The 15,760-nt window shown below is 36.1% G+C and overlaps 1 protein-coding gene across 7 annotated transcripts in view; it reads left to right on the plus strand.

The window, feature by feature from the left end:
• Positions 1–1,289: 1,289 nt before the first annotated feature.
• LOC5564521 (hybrid signal transduction histidine kinase A) overlaps positions 1,290–15,760 on the plus strand; it is a 285,243-nt gene continuing 270,772 nt past the window's right edge. For 3 of the 7 annotated variants that reach the window (XM_021855300.1, XM_021855296.1, XM_021855299.1), the window contains exon 1: positions 1,291–1,780. The gene's annotated coding sequence lies outside the window, so the exon portion shown is untranslated. Of the gene's footprint in view, positions 1,781–2,195; positions 2,767–15,760 lie in introns of those variants that run through there. The other 4 variants (XM_021855298.1, XM_021855301.1, XM_021855302.1 and 1 more) reach the window with 3 other exon arrangements.

Raw genomic sequence — 15,760 nt, forward strand, 5'->3', positions numbered from 1 at the left:
AAATTATATACGCTTAACGTAAAACACCCCCTAGTTTCGGAAGAACCTCAGGAAGATTTCAAAAATAATCGTCGAAAGATAACCGGAAGAATCCCTGAGGATTTGTGGGAGAATCCTAGTTCGGGATTTGACCCAGAGGATTCTCTAGATGAATCATTGAAAAATATGTTGGACAGTCTGTCCAGGACAGAATTGTCAGTTGAAGTTGTGATGCCTAACTTCATCCTAAAACACATTACTTGCAACTTGAGCAAATAATACTCCAACAATGCGCGAATATCGGACTAAGAGCTTCCAAAAAATCTTTTTATTTCAATTAGGATGCGTTTGCTAGGGTAACCAATATATTTTGGACCCCCTTGGCCATTTTCCTGCAAATTTCCCAGTTTAAATCGAAAGACCAACTCAATTCGCATGCCATTTGGAAATATAGAACTATTCCGCACTTGCGTAAACCGTTTGTACAAAGGAAATGTGTTCATTTTATATGAAATTCAATTAATTTAATCGGTTCATCCATGCAACCGTTACAACACGTTACACACAGAAATTTAAGCCCTCAGACATATTTCAAATGTAAACAAAAACTTTTTTCAAAATTCTGGACTAAAAGCGAAGAAAAGCGGTTTTCCATTGTCAATCGATTGATTAGACTATGGGCAAGCATATTTTACAACCAATGTTATGGACTATATCGCCAAACGATAAAAAATGCCGGGGGTCCAAAATATATACTTCGAGGGTCCAAAATATATTGATGTGTCCAAAATTATGAAAAACAGTGCTTCACAATTCAATTATTTTCGACGTTTTTTGCATCCTTCATGACCGTATGAGCATTTTTATCTCGTAGAGGAAGTTTTTCTCTACATTTTGGCATGTTCTTTGACTTGGTTACGCTGTGCAATTAATTAATTGGGACAAAAAACTGAAAACACATCCTTAGGGGGTCCAAAATACAACCGTTACCCTATATCAATTTCAGAGACAAATGTCTGCAACTCCTCCACACATCAACCACCAATTCGAATAACAGATAACACACGTAACCCTCCCGCAGTAACGCATTCTCCCAGTTTCCAACTGGAAAACTGCCAGCACATGCGTTACATCGCACTGACAGCACCCTCACCACTTGACCCATGCAGCAAATTCGAACTTCCGAAACGACGTTCGTTCGGCCACCGGTTCGGGTCCCGTAGTCACATACCAATGAATGAGGCGATGTTGTTTTGTTGTTTTTCCCCGAACGGAACCCGACCGACCGAAAGCAACAACCGGATCGAACTCCACGACTGGTTGCCGTCGTGTGCAGTTGTACAGTTCAATCGCGTTCGTCAAACCGTGCAGACGCACACATTCCATTGTGGGTTTGTCCGCCGCGACGTCGTCGTTGTCGCGAATCGCCACTCGTGTGTTGTTGTGTAAAGTCTGGAATTCAACTCTTCTCCTCACCGATCGACCAGTCGACCGTTGTTTGTCGCGTCATCGTCATTTGCCTGTGTTTTGTACTGTCGTCGTCGTCGTTTGGTGTCGTAGTCGCTGACCGTTTTTACCGTCATTCCAGTGAAGAAAGCACGAAAAGAGTTTCAAATTTCGAAGTTACATCGACGATCCGGATCGGAAATGCGCAAAGTGTAAATTCGGTTGTTGTGAAGAAGTTAGTGCAGTTTGGGGCTTTCGAAATGTGACTCGGTGTCCAATTGGCTGCTGAAGAAGAACGGTGTTATCCAGTGTTCCTGAATTATTCGTGCCACCTAGAAAACCAGTCACGATAGAGGTAGTGGTTGTGTGTGACATATTTTTTCTCACTTCTCCTGTTCGTTCGGTTTCGGTTCTCTGCAACAACTTGCCAGGCCTGGCTGATGACTTTTTGTTGGTTCTCTTGTTTTTCTTTTCGTCTTGTGGTGCGTTTCGTTTCGGTTTTGTTGTGTGTGCTGCATTCCAGTCAGAAAAACTGCCAGCATGTAGGGAAAGTGTACCAGTTATGGCCATTGTGATTCCCTATTTGGCCATATGTGAAATTTCGATGACTTTCACATTTTTAATCTTTTTGAATGTTTCAACATCAAGATATATCCTATATCTTACTAGTAAAACACACAAAACTTTTCAAAATGTGAATACATTCAGATTATCACGTATGGTGAAATAGGGAACCACTATGGCCATAACTGGTACACCTACCCTATTTAACCCTCTACCTTTGCAAGTGGCCGTCGTACCTTAGCGCGGGGTAATCGTGCCACGGCAGGAAGTAAAGGAAGCAACAGCAGTCCGAATTCAGAGTTTTCTGTATGCCGAGTGCCAGTCGTAGCCTGTTGTTTTGTTATGTATTTGTGTGGCCCGCGAGTGGAGCCCACAACGACTAGCCATGTGTGAAGGCCAGAAGGGCCCCAAAGAAGAGGAAACACCTATCAAGCTTCTGCCAGTGTGAACGAGTGTGGAAATTGAACCAAACCAAAACATAATAAACCACCGGGACGACGACGGTCTAGAAATGAACGCTGATCACTAGGGAGTGTTATTTCACTCAGCCTTAGACAGTTTGTGAAAATTTGGTTAACCGTGAAACTGCGGCTAAATAACTGGATGGAAAGGAAAATTCTACGAAAGGGTGCAAATTGCTGCGCTCACTTTGAGAGGCAAACTATGGTTATCGGGGAAACGCAAGAGATAACCGTTAAGCACTTGGCAGAAGACTGGAATTCCAACCCCATTTGAACGGGGAGCCACCAGCACGCATAAGCCGATTAGAGTAAGTGGGTGAGTGGTGAGCAGAGCCTATGAATAAGGGCATTACTTAGCATTTGATGCGAGCCAATTCGAATCTGATAACAGTGATACCCAATTCAATAAACCGCTGAGGAAGGAGTAAAGGGAAACAGCAAGTACATAATAATTAAAGCTTTGTTCATGGAACTATATGATATCATTGTTTGAGGAAGGACGTCAAGGGAAACGTTAAAGCTAATAGAAATTTACTTCGCTATGCAATATAGCCATTGGACGACTGAATACTTAACTGTAATAAATGCGTACTCAGCAATAAATACGGCCTCGAATCAATTTCACTGCAATTAAATTTGAATATGGACTGAAAAACCCAATACTTTTCAGACATAAGTTCTTCGAATCAATTGTTTATGTAATTAATAAATGAAATCATGTGAATCTAATGTCACATGCGTAATGTAATAAAGAAACTTCAGAAAATATAAACTGGCCTATCACGAAACACTGATTATTATAATCAAAACTGCGAATTATAATCAAAAATGATTATTTCTAGCTCTTTTTTATTGAATGAATGGGCTACGAACGTCTAAGCAAATTATGATCACAGTCAACAAGCATGTGGGAACATTGTGCTAAGGATTCTGAGTTGCTTCAATCTGTTATGTAAGAAACGTTTCCCGATAGAACGGTATTTCCAAGAACCGATCCCTGGAGTTTCAATCGGAAACATGAAATTGAACAGCACCAACTTCATAGCATGCGACACACCTGTTTCATTTTTTCATCTACATCAGTGGTCACCAAACTGCGGCCCGCGGGCCGCATGCGGCTTTTGAGAGCGTTTTGTGCGGCCCGCGAACAAATTTTGAATGGCAATGTGAAGTGGCCCGCAAGCAGTGAATTATTGATGACAACGGTTAAATTCTTAAGTTTTTGCAAATGAATACAAAAATTACGGGCTTTTTGCCTGCTTCTCTACATGACCAACAATTGAATGCCTAACAAGAAATAATGAGGTATAAACTGTGTTTAATTCTTCGGAAATAGCTTGTCTAACATCCCAAGGTTCCCCAAATCTTACAGTTATTTCGAGTCCAAAAAAAATGTATCGGCTTCAAAATTTCCTCATGCTTTCAAAAATGTCTTCACTCCCCAGTAACGGTTAGCGTTCATGGCCATAGAATGTGTTCAAGTCTTCAGAGAAAGACCGGACACTTCAGAATTTTTTCATAAATGTATTTTGAATTTTTACTTGGTTGAAAATATTTCAAAAATTTACAAATTTAAATGTAAATGTAAATTTAGATATTTCATGTCATCAACGCTTCCTTAAATTCCATAAATCTCATCTTCAAAAAGAGATCTTTGTAGTCACACAAAAAGTCGTTAAAATGAATCCTCACGAAGGCTGACAATCGTGACGAAATAAAAAAAAATAGTCAGCCAGAATAGTTACTCCTATTTTTGTTTACGTTCGTATTCTCTTCGATCGAAAACCGTTTAGCATTTACGTTTACGCCAGCGAAATAAAGTGGACCATGAATTCTAACGAATAGGATTCAACAGAAAGTTGTATCCACCGTAAACAAGAATAAGTGTGTTCAACTCGGGCAGGTCGGTGACACCGACTCTGTGTTTCATCATCGACGAAAGATTCCATGACTAACTTCAATCCAAAATAGTTAACGAAGTTTGTTTCTTTTAATATTATTTCTTAAAAAAAGGGGTATCTGTTGTATATTTGCTTGTTAAGCAAAACGATGAATACCATCACAACGAATACAACGGTTGACTATTCTTCGTTAGTTTCGTTGCTGACTTTTTCCATTTGACGGCGAAGATTGTCTACCCTGATCCTCACATAACTTGCGGCTCGTGTCATGTTTTGCAACCATTGAAGTGGCCCGTACAAGCAGTTAGGCTGAGGACCACTGATCTACATTATAATATGATACATGTTGGTTGAGACATTACATGCGACATATCAGCAATTTCAAATACCTATGCAGGTCTTGGAATAGGGCATAAATTTTGTTATTGGAAATCGTATCATGCAGTTTCTTATAAATTCCTCCGAAGGCTCTACGAGAAGTTCATCCATGAATCATTTCAGAAATAAACAGGGTTTTTTTTAAGCATAAGATAGTTCGCTGAAAAATGATTGATGTTAAAAAGTTCAACTGTATATGAAATCCTTTGATAGCGATAAAAGTAATGGCAAAATTCTGCCCGTTCTGTTCGCAGGTTGCTTCTAGGGATGAATAAATACAAGTTAATACGACTAATTACTCGATACGTTTGGTTCGGTACCAAGAAAAATTGTGATCGATACCTTCAAGTTCGACATCAAGTAGGTGTCGTATTAAACTATTTGAGTTGAATGAGTACTTTTTCCTGTACAACGTTCCAGAAAGCTGGTGCACCCGTAGCCTTAAGAAGTAACCACAATACTAAAAAACCTTTTCTCTTACGATGCTATCAAGAATTTTGTTTCAAAAGTATTGTTATTGTTTGAATAAAAACAACGGTTTGAACAGTAAAAATATTGAAATCGTTTTCTTCCAATGCTTTCTCTGTTACAGGGCTGAAAGCGAGTCACTTTTCAATGACTTCGTCAATGTTTTTCTACCTGCACACTAAAAGACACTATTTGCAACAAAAAGTTACTAAAGTTCCTTATTTTAGAAAAAATGGTCACTAAATACAATGACTGGCTTAAGACTGAGTCAGCTTTTCAAAAACATTCACCAAGAAATAGATATAGACAAATATAGTGTGATTTTAAAATCAAGAAGCAAAGAAAATAGGGATACCTGGCTAGCTTTTCTGGAAGAATTTAGGTGAATTTTTCGTAAGTATTTCCAACAGAAAAAGTATTTATTTTTCCCAATCAAAACTTGGGAAGGGATTTTCTGGCGATAATATTTGCTTTTTGGCGAAAGCCTGAACTTATATTTGACAGACTTGCTGAACAAGCTACTATTGAACTACATATCTACATTAATCTGCAACTATAGAAGGAATCTTAAACCTGCCTTCTGCAAACTCAAAAATCTTCCAGAAGATAAGCCAGAGACGGACCTAAAAATTTCAAAGAGTTTGTCGGAAATTCGTCCAAAACTTCAACAGCGAGTATTTATTTTGTTAGAAATCATTTGATATTATTTTTTCGTGACTTTGGTCAACTCAGTGGCGATTCCCTAACCTCAAATCTACCTGTTCCACGAATAGAAGTTCTTGAATTTCAGCAACAAATTTGCATGTAATTAGTGGAGATTTGTTAGAAAGAACGTTTTCAATAATTAACTTTTTGATTTATAATCTAAAATTGCCAAAATACTCATTTTAAGAGTCGTAGAACAGGTAAAAAGTCAGGTTACGAGTCGCCACTGGGTCAACTATTTCCATACAATAAAACGTTATAATGATTAATCAATAATGATATCAATGGCTACCCAAGCAATCACAAGTTGGGATTTTACTTAAGCAACGAACTCAAAAGTTTACTTCAAGTCGATTTTGAGTTCCAATCAAACGTTATCGCTAAATAAGAGAATATAACAGATACTACTATTCAGCAAGACCAAGCTGAGGGTCGTGGGTTCGAATCCCACCGGTCGAGGATCTTTTCTGGGTTGGAAATTTTCTCGACTACCCAGGGCATAGAGTATCATCGTACCTGCCACACGATATATGCATGCAAAAATGGTCATTGGCACAGTAAGCTCTCAGTTAATAACTGTGGAAGTGCTCATAAGAACACTAAGCTGAGAAACAGGCTCTGTCCCAGTGGGGACGTAACGCCAGAAAGAAGAAGAAGAAGAACAGATACTAACATAACTTGACTCTCGAAAAAGTAACTCATGCACTTTTTAACAACTAGAAAGTTCAGAACAAGTTCGAGAACTGTTTCTTTACATTATAGTAAACATCATTCTATTTAAGCAACTTAAATGAACTTTATGTGAACTCAAGTTAAGTTAACTACTTGAAAAATGAGCTGCTTATGCCAAAACATACCCTTTTATTTGAGCTTGTGGTTGCTAGTGTATTCCCTAATGTAAAATGCACCTGATCATGATTTTCAGCAACAAATATACAGCTTACAAATAGAGACTTCTTAAACGATTGTAATCGTTTACTCTTTGCTTTGTTATCTAAGCATGCAAAATTTATCATTTTCAGGGTTGTAGGACAGATAAAACTGAGGTTACGACTCCTCTCTGAGTGATATGAATATGTTCAATATTTCATTTATTGTAACGTTCAGTTGAAATGTGAATATTTAACCGTTTTTTTTATTTTTTGCTTGCTTTTGAATGTTGGATCCTGCAGATTTTTTTTCAGGATATTCTCAAATTCATCCACTTTTTTTTCTAATCCGCCACAATCCAAAATTTTTCTTCGATTTAGTCCACAGTTTTGTTGGAAAAGCTTCAGGTAATTCGTTTTGTACCACTTCTTAAAAATCTTCAATGAACTTTGATCAGTAAGATCCTCATGAACAGCATTTTTGATAAAAATTCTATCACGAGTTTGTCTTCCGTAGTTCGTGTATTTGATTAACTACGAGTACTTCCGACTGAAATCAAAAATTTAAAAATAGATAATATCCTATACTGACCAAACATGCACGAGATTCGTAAAAAAGAGAAGTGAAATCAAAAATGCGCCGTCTTATCCCGGGCAGATAAATGTTATGAAATATTTCAAATCACTGCAGTTCTCTACATTCTATATACACTTAACATGTAGGTTGATTGATACCCAGGTAACCATAACCCGTATATCGGGCCCAATCCCCCAAATACGGCTTATATAGTGCTATTTAACGGCTTATTAGCATTATATCAGCCGTAAAACAACATTTTGGCCCAATATACGGCTTATTGGTTACCTGGGTACTCACATAGAACGTATTTTCATTTCTAGTAATTGTTATGACTAGCACTTGAAGCTTTGAATTCACTTTAAGGCCACTTTTTAGTCCCTATTTTGGTCATTAAAGTCACTATTATTTTGCTATTTCAAACCGGTAAAATCAATTATTTTTATTTCAGAAGATAACCGCTGAAGTTTGCAGCAATAATTTGGTAGCAGTTTAATTGTAAGCTGAAATGTGTATTTTTTTGAACTGTTTCATTGTACCGATGCACTTTTTAACCGGTAAAATAATGTATTTTTATTTCAGAAAATATTTCGTGAAGTTAACTGTTAACAGTGCTAGTAGATTAATCCTACAACTGTAATGTGTAACTTATTGTACCGGTTCATTTTACCGATTTTTGAACCGGTAAAATATTTTATTTAAATTTCAAAAGATAACAAATCCGGTGTAGTATCCGATAGCCATCCAAGCTTATAAATGGGTCTCAAAATTGGACCACTTTAAGAAAAGAACAAACTAAATAAGTTTAGCTTTCATTTGCAAGTAATTTCATGGAATTCAAATAAGAATTGAATTTTTGACAAACAATACAAAACAGGTGTCACCTAGAGGTAACACTGGGCGTTGGGGGGTTAAGTGGGCTATAGCCCACCTAAAGGGAGCCCAATTGAAACGAAGCCCATCTATAGATAGTACCGGGGAATTTCTTAGCGGCTTTCAGTCTCAACGGCAATCAGAACTAAAATATTTCTTCTACGCCCAACGTTTCGATCGTTAAAGAAATCGTTTAGTTCTGATTGCCGTTGAGACTGAAAGCCGCTATGAAAATCTCCGGTGCAACTTATTGCAGTCGAAAGCATCCAACTAATCTATAGATAGAGCAAGGAACGAAATTCGACTGTAGTTGAGCTGAGTTCAGACTTTTTTAATGTATATCAAAAGAGCTTTGCAACAATTGAAATAGGATCACGGCAAAAAAATTGTTTGTTACATGATCTTCGACATCGCTTGTTAACATCTCGTCGAAACATATGTTTTATAAGCATTTGGTGATTCCATCTCGGTAAACAACTTTCAAATATGTCGATTTTCGTCAAAAAATCATATTCTATTCCGTTATATCGTTAGGCCGAAAGGCTCATTATGGTCGTAAGACCGAATAGGTTATTAGAAGTTTGGTCAATGCTATCTGTATTACCTTGAAGCCCACAAAACCTGTTGTGAAATATAACTAAAAAGAAAGAACAGCATCAGTTCAACAAAAGAAAAAGAAAAACAGCTATGAATGGGTGCCATTTAAAACAGTGCATTTTTCATCTTTAGATGAAGATGAATCGAAGCTAAACCTCAAATTTTCAAGAGCACAAATCTGGCGAACCGAACTTTCATTTGAGCTGAAGACTTGGTCGATTAGTCACTCCCTGGTGGTGACCAATTGATCAAGTTTTCCGCTCGATGTAAAGTTCGGTTTTCCCGATTTGTGCTCTTGAAAATTTGAGGTTTGGCTTCGATTCATCTTCACCTTAAGTAGTTCAAAGTAATTTCGGCCTAACGACCCTTTCGGTGTTACGGCATCTAGGCTTGTTCCCTCTCACTAGCTCTAGCATATGTCGATATTCGGCAAACATTTAAGTGTGTACATATTGAAAGTACAAGAAACATAATTATTCCGATACAGTGGGATTCCGTTTTTGGCAACAAAGTCGATATTTTCAGTACATTTGAATATTTTAACATCATCCTTATGGAATCATAGGGGAAGGGGTAGTAAAATGAACACCTTAAAAACATAGTCTTGTTTCTGATAGGAAAACGAGGAATTTTTATAGTTCTATCGCACAACATCAAACTTAGGGATGTTAGCTAAAGCAGCGACACGAATTCAAGCTAGGTAAATTTGCACATATTTTTATCGATAGCAATGATCGAAATGTTCATTTTACCTGCACCATGTGGGTAAAATGGACACCTGTTTGTAGTAAAATGAACATCATGCAAAATACGTGAGCAAAACAAATATTTTTGAAAATGTTCATTGCCTTCATGAAAATATATCCATAAATGATTGTAATCCATTCAAAAAGAAATGTGAAGGTATCAGATTTGACATCATATCAGAACGATATTCACCTCACTGAAAAACCTCAAGACTTCTGAGCTAGATGCTTTATATAAAACTGTGCAAGAATATAAAAAATAAATTGTATTACCATATTTTTACAAAGCTGTACTTCCAAAACAAAGGCACTTGATGTTACTGCATTAGTTTTTTAATTCAATGCACATTGAAAATTAGTTTTACTTCTAGGCTAGAAGTGCTTCTTCAATTTATACTTCTGATAAAGCAAAGCTCCTCATAACCAATGATAGACTGCAGTCAAAAGGGGAGACATAAACCACTACATCTCATCCATAAATGCGGCTCGTAATTTTTTCGAGTACACAAACAAGCTTCTTACCATTTTTTGTTTAAAATGTGTTTCAGTTGAGCTTGATGATCCTACCTAACGAAATCAATAAAACTTAAAGGATCCTGCTATGAAACCTTAAGAGCCTGATATGAATCATCGGGTGCACACATTTTCCGAATTCCTTTGGAAACCTTTTCGAAATCCCCAAATTTTTTACAGAAATACACAAAATACCACAGGAAATCCACATTATTCTGCTACCCAGACAACCAGAAATCGCATGAAAGTTCACGTTACAACTCGTTTATTCATACCAATTACATCAAACCCGCAAAACATTGTGGATAAACTCGTCAGAATGATGAGTTTCCTCGCATAAAACACTTCTTTTCTGAGTTCATTTGTCCATTTTGTTTCGTCTCGTACACTCGTATAAGGTAAGTCGAATTAATCCGTAGCAGCTGTCAAATCAACGTTTGTTATCATAAGTTAAGTCGCATAAGATCACTAGTTAGTGCGGTAGCAATTTTTTACACTCGCTTTGTATGTTATTATTCATCACATAATATATGCACGCATATCGCCTCCACTTTTGTACGTAGAAGGTCTTTTCGCGACATCTTATAAGTGAAATGTTGCACATACAAAGCCTCCAGGTGATTTCGTTATACGTACATTTTGGTTGTCTGGGCACTTACCCCGTATTCTCACTTGCCCCGGAGTACCTTATAAATTAATTTGAGCTCGGTAATTATTAAACCTGGATCACGACAAAAATTTGATTTATTATTTGTTCTTCGGCAAAATATTTTGCGAATCATAGAAAACTTATACATCGCTTTTTACCATCTTGTCGACAAAAAAAGTTTTCTAAGCGTTTGGCGATAGCCATCTCGGTAAAAAGCTTGGGATTACGTTGATGTTCGTCAAAATATCTGGTTCTTCCTCGTTATGCCGATTGCCGTTAGGCCGAAAAGATTGTTAAGCCGAAAGGGTCATTATGCCAAATATTGTTGTTAGTTCTGAAGGTTCGTAAGACCGAATCAATTTTTGGGCAGAATGGGTCATTAGAAGTTTGGTCAAGGTTATCTGTATCTCGTTGAAGCCCACATTATTTGCTGTGAAAGAGTATGCCCCATAATGCATAAAGACGTTTGGCATAAAGATGTAAGATATAAGGGTGTCAGGCATGATGGTCGTTAGATAATAGGCATAATTGACGTTTGGCATAAAATACGTTATGCGTAATGGACATTTGGCATAAAATAACATGTTGGTGTACAAATTCGGAAACTTCAAAAGTCAAACGTCAAACCTTCATTAACCTTGGTTCCATTACTCGATGTCGAGTCTTGGATCCATTCTTAGTTTAAAAAAATCGTGATTAACACTATTGGTCCCCTCAAACAGCTTTCCAGATAATATCTGTTCCATGAAACGATGTTTCCATGAGATGACGGCCTTTTCATGTAGATTAATCCTCCTTGACTGTAAAACTGATGCAGAATTTTTCACTAACGGAAACATTCAAAACTTACACTCATCATTGGAGGAAAAGAAAATAGACTAGACATTACGGTACATGTTTTAAATGTTGGAAAATGCGTGAAAGACGGAGGAGGAGTTCTAGAAATTTAAAAAAAACGATGGACGACAACCTTCCCATGTGGGTTGATCAAGAGCCAGCTTTGTCTTAAGTGCTGTTTGTTTCTGGGCTTTCAATGCAATAGTAAAGTTAAAAATTATCAATTTAATGTCACGAATGCAGTGATTATAGACGATAAAAAATTATTTAGCGTCAAAACCTTAAAACTCAAATTTGTAGTCATATTCCTCTTGCTTGTAATCGTAATAAAAACAGCTTTAGAAATAAAGAAGGGTAAATCTTTCATTAAAATATTATAAATTGAAATTAGTGTATTTAATACTAGGCGAAAAGCACTAACTCGACCCACAAGAATTCTTTGCCAATTTTCGGATTTTCATACAAAGTGAGTCGAAATCGTAGGAATGGGTCGGAAATTGGTGCTCTTCCCCTACTGCATATATCAAATAAAACAGAACAAGCTTGACAACCATCTTCAGCAGATATTTTCTGGTTGTCATCCTACCCTCTCTTTAGGATACATTCCCAGTAGAACTTAGCCTACTCTTGTTACAATTTTTAAATTCAAATTAAAACAGCTTAACTGGCGACAGTTCGAGCGAAAAATATGAAGAACAACCTTTGATTAAAAGAAGAGCGGTTCCACAGAAAATGACGACTTTTTTCCCAAATTTAATTTTTATATTTTTTGATTTGGATGAAATTTTGCACATGCTTTCTTTATGCCCAAAAATGCCTTTTTGCATCATCGGCTCGCCATTTTGACTCTAGCCTTACTCTTGAGAAGGGCCTAAGAAAAAAATCCTTAATAATTTTCAAAAAAATATAACTTAGAAACGGTTTGTCCGATCAGTTTGGTGCCTTCCGCAAAGTTTTAGGTTATTGTTGGGACTATCTGGAAAAAACATATACACTGTAAAAAAAATGTTGTAATTTTTTATACAGTGAAACCTCCTTGAGTCGATATTGAAGGGACCATCGACTCATGGAAATATCGAGTCATGGAACAGCAATCCTTTGGAAAGTGGCTTTTAGGGACCATCATAGTAACCATGAAATTCTGTTTTTAGTATGGTTCCATGAGTCGATATCGAGTCATGGATCATCGACTCATGGAGGTATCACTGTATACCGAAAATATAGCTTAAAAATTGTATTTTTGATTTTTTTTATATGTTAAAGTAGAAAAAAATGAAGTCTTTTGCACAGTGGGTCAAGATGGAGAAATCATGGACAAAAAAGTTATGATTTTTTGAAAAAAGGTGAATTTTTGAAAATGGTCATAATAAACTTTTTAAATATTTTTCAACTCGATTTTATGAAAGTACGCAAAATTTACAACAAAAAAGGTATAGAGAAAAATCAGGCTAACTTTTACCGTTCTAAAGATACAGCGATTTTAATACAAAATTATGATATAATTTTCAATTTTCGGTCATTATAATATAACTTAGAAACGGTTTGTCCGATCAGTTTGGAGTCTTCCGCAAAGTTTTAGGTTATTGTTGGGACTATCTGGAAAAAATATACACTGTAAAAAAATGTTGTAATTTTTTATATATCGAAAATAAAGCTTAAAAATCAATTTTCTCAAAAATTGTTTTTTTTTTATTTTTTTTATTTTTTTATATGTTAAAGTAGACAAAAAATGAAGTCTTTTGCACAGTGGGTCAAGATGGAGAAATCATGGACAAAAAAGTTATGATTTTTTAAAAAAAAGGTTGATTTTTCAATATGGTCTAAATAAACTTTTTGAATGCTTTTCGACCCGATTTTATGAAAATACGCAAAATTTTCAACAGAAAAGGTATATGAGAAAATTTTGCTAATTGCTACCGAAACATTTGAAAAGTTTATTATGACCATTTTCAACAAATTCACCTTTTTTTTTTAAATCATAACTTTTTTGTCCATGATTTCTCCATCTTGACCCACTGTGCAAAAGACTTCATTTTTTGTCTACTTCAACACATAAAAAAATAAAAAAAAATCAAAAATACGATTTTTGAGAAAATTGATTTTTAAGCTTTATTTTCGATATATAAAAAATTACAACATTTTTTTTACAGTGTATATTTTTTCCAGATAGTCCCAACAATAACCTAAAACTTTGCGGAAGACACCAAACTGATCGGACAAACCGTTTCTAAGTTATATTATAATGACCGAAAATTGAAAATTATATCATCATTTTGTATTAAAATCGCTGTATCTTTAAAACGGTAAAAGTTAGCCTGATTTTTCTGTATACTTTTTTTGTTGTAAATTTTGCGTACTTTCATAAAATCGTGTTGAAAAATATTTAAAAAGTTTATTATGACCATTTTCAAAAAGTCACCTTTTTTCAAAAAATCATAACTTTTTTGTCCATGATTTCTCCATCTTGACCCACTGTGCAAAAGACTCCATTTTTTGTCTACTTTAAAATATAAAAAAATAAAAAAATCAAGAAAACGATTTTTGTGAAAATGGATTTTTAAGCTTTATTTTCCAAATAAAAAAAATACAATTTTTTTTTTACTGTGTATATTTTTTTCAGATAGTTCCAACAATAACCTAAAACTTTGCGGAAGACACCAAACCGATCAGACGCTAGGGTAAAAATGGCGAACCGATGATGCAAATAGGCATTTTTGGGTATAAAGAAAGCATATGCCAAATTTCAGCCAAATCAAAAAATACAAAAGTAAACCGACATTCGAATTCAAATGGAACCGCTCAGAAGGTTAAATCATTGATGACATTCTTGAAGCGAGAATGCCAGTTCTTATTGAAAAGGTATGACTCGGTAGAACAGCGTATGAAATGAAGATGGCAAAATTACCAAATGAAACATTAACAATTCTATCGTCAATCAATTATCGACAGTATAACAGAAGAGTACAACTGTTGTTTTTTAGAAGTTAAAACATCTGATGGAAATATTGAATACATTACCACACTCGGAAGATGACCAGAAAAAAATATTGCATCTTCTGCAGTATGCTACATTCATATTTATTGACCCACACCTCTCAAGTACAGCATCACCATGCTTGCTTATCATATTTTCTTATAAAGATTGATCTTTAGGTAACTTCAAACCTCTAGAGACTTTTGCAAAAACCAAGAGATAAGTCACCAACTTTTTTCACACTTTTATTCTGCGTCCCGTTTCACTTCCTAGCTAAACGACGTCTGAACAATTTTTAATTTGAACGATTCTGAAAACGATTTCATAATGATTATAAAACACTGACACGTTTCTGCACAGTATTTTACATTACTGTGCCATTCGGTCTAATTTTCAATCCATATGCATTTTGAAAATCAGATTCCCATTCCGTTGCCTTGTTTCGACCAAACCTGTCCAAACATTGTAATGGTAATTTCAACACCCAGTAACCGTCGTTACGCTCTTTGCAACAGCATTCCGAGTACGGCACGGCACGTACTACGGTAAACTTCTAATGTCTTCTTGCAGCCTCACAGATCTGCTCCGAAAGTTTCTCGAAAAGTAATCACGAATGCTCCAACAGAAGCCACCCGAATACAACTTGTATTACCAAACCAAGGAGAATACGATCTCCCCTGGATACGGCTTGGGCTAAGGGTGTGCTGCACTGCACTCTAGGGTGGTTCATAATTTAGAAAAAAAGAAAGCCCAACCTCTTATATGTTCCTTACCATCTTTACAAAACAAATAGTGTTCAATGGAATTCTCAGCATTTTCGGTGGAGATTCAAAGGTGGCCCAAAGAAAATGTAGGTTTATATGGAAATCACTTAATCGAATTCCGAGATGAACTAGCCCAGGGCTAAAAATCTCGTTAATAAAGACAGAAAAAAAAAAACTTAATCGAATTTGATAATATGATAACATGGCCTTCCTTAGCCGAGCGGTTAGAGCGGTCCGTGGCTACAAAGCAAAGCCGCACTGAAGGTGTCTGGGTTCGATTCATGGACGGTCCAGGATCTTTTCGTAATGGAAATTTCCTTGACTTACCTGGGCGTAGAGTATCGTCGTACCTGACACACGATATATGAATGCGAAAATGGCTATTTTGGCAAAGAAAGCTCTCAGCTAATAACTGTGGAAGTGCTCATAAGAACACTAAGCTGAGCATCAGACTCTGTC

The sequence above is a fragment of the Aedes aegypti genome, chromosome 3 (assembly GCF_002204515.2).
Source record: "Aedes aegypti strain LVP_AGWG chromosome 3, AaegL5.0 Primary Assembly, whole genome shotgun sequence".
Taxonomy (NCBI): domain Eukaryota; kingdom Metazoa; phylum Arthropoda; class Insecta; order Diptera; family Culicidae; genus Aedes; species Aedes aegypti.